At 46.7% G+C, this 3,960-nt stretch overlaps 1 long non-coding RNA gene across 1 annotated transcript in view; it reads right to left on the reverse strand.

The window, feature by feature from the left end:
• Positions 1-258: 258 nt before the first annotated feature.
• The window catches only part of LOC126988988 (uncharacterized), a 5,290-nt gene continuing 1,588 nt past the window's right edge, over positions 259-3,960 (reverse strand). The window contains exon 3 of the long non-coding RNA XR_007742727.1: positions 259-509. This is a non-coding gene — a long non-coding RNA (uncharacterized LOC126988988). The remainder of the gene's footprint in view (positions 510-3,960) is intronic.

The following is a 3,960-nucleotide window of genomic DNA, read 5'->3' on the forward strand; positions in this document are numbered from 1 at the left end:
TTGACAAGGCTTTCCTAGGAGGTGTGAGCATTTCCAGGAGTAGTTTTATGACCCTGGTGGTAGTTTGACCCTTCCTCTGTACCATGAACCTGAAGAAACACCTATTTGACAAGGCTTTCCTAGGAGATGTGAGCATTTCCAGGGGTAGTTTTATGACCCTGGTGGTAGTGTGACCCTTCCTCTGTACCATGAACCTGAAGAAACACCTATTTGACAAGGCTTTCCTAGGAGATGTGAGCATTTCCAGGGGTAGTTTTATGACCCTGGTGGTAGTTTGACCCTTCCTCTGTACCATGAACCTGAAGAAACACCTATTTGACAAGGCTTTCCTTGGAGTTGTGGGCATTTCCAGGAGTAGTTTTATGACCCTGGTGGTAGTTTGCCCCTTCCTCTGTACCGTGAACCTGAAGAAACACCTATTTGACAAGGCTTTCCTAGGAGTTGTGGGCATTTCCAGGGGTAGTTTTATGACCCTGGTGGTAGTTTGACCCTTCCTCTGTACCATGAACCTGAAGAAACACCTATTTGACAAGGCTTTCCTAGAAGGTGTGAGCATTTCCAGGGGTAGTTTTATGACCCTGGTGGTAGTGTGACCCCTCCTCTGTACCGTGAACCTGAAGAAACACCTATTTGACAAGGCTTTCCTAGGAGGTGTGAGCATTTCCAGGGGTAGTCTTATGACCCTGGTGGTAGTTTGCCCCTTCCTCTGTACCGTGAACCTGAAGAAACACCTATTTGACAAGGCTTTCCTAGGAGTTGTGGGCATTTCCAGGAGTAGTTTTATGACCCTGGTGGTAGTTTGACCCTTCCTCTGTACCATGAACCTGAAGAAACACCTATTTGACAAGGCTTTCCTAGGAGATGTGGGCATTTCCAGGGGTAGTTTTATGACCCTGGTGGTCGTTTGACCCTTCCTCTGTACCATGAACCTGAAGAAACACCTATTTGACAAGGCTTTCCTAGGAGGTGTGAGCATTTCCAGGAGTAGTTTTATGACCCTGGTGGTAGTTTGAACCTTCCTCTGTACCATGAACCTGAAGAAACACCTATTTGACAAGGCTTTCCTAGGAGGTGTGAGCATTTCCAGGAGTAGTTTTATGACCCTGGTGGTAGTTTGACCCTTCCTCTGTACCATGAACCTGAAGAAACACCTATTTGACAAGGCTTTCCTAGGAGGTGTGAGCATTTCCAGGAGTAGTTTTATGACCCTGGTGGTAGTTTGACCCTTCCTCTGTACCATGAACCTGAAGAAACACCTATTTGACAAGGCTTTCCTAGGAGGTGTGAGGATTTCCAGGGGTAATTTTATGACCCTGGTGGTAGTGTGACCCCTCCTCTGTACCGTGAACCTGAAGAAACACCTATTTGACAAGGCTTTCCTAGGAGGTGTGAGCATTTCCAGGTGTAGTTTTATGACCCTGGTGGTAGTGTGACCCCTCCTCTGTACCGTGAACCTGAAGAAACACCTATTTGACAAGGCTTTCCTAGGAGGTGTGAGCATTTCCAGGGGTAGTTTTATGACCCTGGTGGTAGTGTGACCCCTCCTCTGTACCATGAACCTGAAGAAACACCTATTTGACAAGGCTTTCCTAGGAGGTGTGAGCATTTCCAGGAGTAGTTTTATGACCCTGGTGGTAGTTTGAGCCTTCCTCTGTACCATGAACCTGAAGAAACACCTATTTGACAAGGCTTTCCTAGGAGGTGTGAGCATTTCCAGGAGTAGTTTTATGACCCTGGTGGTAGTTTGACCCTTCCTCTGTACCATGAACCTGAAGAAACACCTATTTGACAAGGCTTTCCTAGGAGGTGTGAGCATTTCCAGGGGTAGTTTTATGACCCTGTTGGTAGTGTGACCCCTCCTCTGTAATGTGAACCTGAAGAAACACCTATTTGACAAGGCTTTCCTAGGAGGTGTGGGCATTTCCAGGGGTAGTTTTATGACCCTGGTGGTAGTTTGACCCTTCCTCTGTACCATGAACCTGAAGAAACACCTATTTGACAAGGCTTTCCTAGGAGGTGTGAGCATTTCCAGGAGTAGTTTTATGACCCTGGTGGTAGTTTGATCTTCCTCTGTACCATGAACCTGAAGAAACACCTATTTGACAAGGCTTTCCTAGGAGATGTGAGCATTTCCAGGGGTAGTTTTATGACCCTGGTGGTAGTGTGACCCTTCCTCTGTACCATGAACCTGAAGAAACACCTATTTGACAAGGCTTTCCTAGGAGATGTGAGCATTTCCAGGGGTAGTTTTATGACCCTGGTGGTAGTTTGACCCTTCCTCTGTACCATGAACCTGAAGAAACACCTATTTGACAAGGCTTTCCTTGGAGTTGTGGGCATTTCCAGGGGTAGTTTTATGACCCTGGTGGTAGTTTGACCCTTCCTCTGTACCGTGAACCTGAAGAAACACCTATTTGACAAGGCTTTCCTAGGAGTTGTGGGCATTTCCAGGGTAGTTTTATGACCCTGGTGGTAGTTTGACCTTCCTCTGTACCATGAACCTGAAGAAACACCTATTTGACAAGGCTTTCCTAGAAGGTGAGCATTTCCAGGGGTAGTTTTATGACCCTGGTGGTAGTGTGACCCATCCTCTGTACCGTGAACCTGAAGAAACACCTATTTGACAAGGCTTTCCTAGGAGGTGTGAGCATTTCCATGGGTAGTCTTATGACCCTGGTGGTAGTTTGCCCCTTCCTCTGTACCGTGAACCTGAAGAAACACCTATTTGACAAGGCTTTCCTAGGAGTTGTGGGCATTTCCAGGAGTAGTTTTATGACCCTGGTGGTAGTTTGACCCTTCCTCTGTACCATGAACCTGAAGAAACACCTATTTGACAAGGCTTTCCTAGGAGATGTGGGCATTTCCAGGGGTAGTTTTATGACCCTGGTGGTAGTTTGACCTTTCCTCTGTACCATGAACCTGAAGAAACACCTATTTGACAAGGCTTTCCTAGGAGGTGTGAGCATTTCCAGGAGTAGTTTTATGACCCTGGTGGTAGTTTGACCCTTCCTCTGTACCATGAACCTGAAGAAACACCTATTTGACAAGGCTTTCCTAGGAGGTGTGAGCATTTCCAGGAGTAGTTTTATGACCCTGGTGGTAGTTTGACCCTTCCTCTGTACCATGAACCTGAAGAAACACCTATTTGACAAGGCTTTCCTAGGAGTTGTGGGCATTTCCAGGGGTAGTTTTATGACCCTGGTGGTAGTGTGACCCTTCCTCTGTACCGTGAACCTGAAGAAACACCTATTTGACAAGGCTTTCCTAGGAGGTGTGAGCATTTCCAGGTGTAGTTTTATGACCCTGGTGGTAGTTTGACCCTTCCTCTGTACCATGAACCTGAAGAAACACCTATTTGACAAGGCTTTCCTAGGAGGTGTGAGCATTTCCAGGAGTAGTTTTATGACCCTGGTGGTAGTTTGAACCATCCTCTGTACCATGAACCTGAAGAAACACCTATTTGACAAGGCTTTCCTAGGAGGTGTGAGCATTTCCAGGAGTAGTTTTATGACCCTGGTGGTAGTTTGACCCTTCCTCTGTACCATGAACCTGAAGAAACACCTATTTGACAAGGCTTTCCTAGGAGGTGTGAGCATTTCCAGGGGTAGTTTTATGACCCTGGTGGTAGTGTGACCCCTCCTCTGTACCGTGAACCTGAAGAAACACCTATTTGACAAGGCTTTCCTAGGAGGTGTGAGCATTTCCAGGGGTAGTTTTATGACCCTGGTGGTAGTTTGACCCTTCCTCTGTACCGTGAACCTGAAGAAACACCTATTTGACAAGGCTTTCCTAGGAGGTGTGAGCATTTCCAGGGGTAGTTTTATGACCCTGGTGGTAGTTTGACCCTTCTTCTTTACCGTGAACCTGAAGAAACACCTATTTGACAAGGCTTTCCTTGGAGTTGTGGGCATTTCCAGGAGTAGTTTTATGACCCTGGTGGTAGTTTGACCCTTCCTCTGT

This window comes from Eriocheir sinensis, unplaced genomic scaffold (assembly GCF_024679095.1).
Source record: "Eriocheir sinensis breed Jianghai 21 unplaced genomic scaffold, ASM2467909v1 Scaffold103, whole genome shotgun sequence".
Taxonomy (NCBI): domain Eukaryota; kingdom Metazoa; phylum Arthropoda; class Malacostraca; order Decapoda; family Varunidae; genus Eriocheir; species Eriocheir sinensis.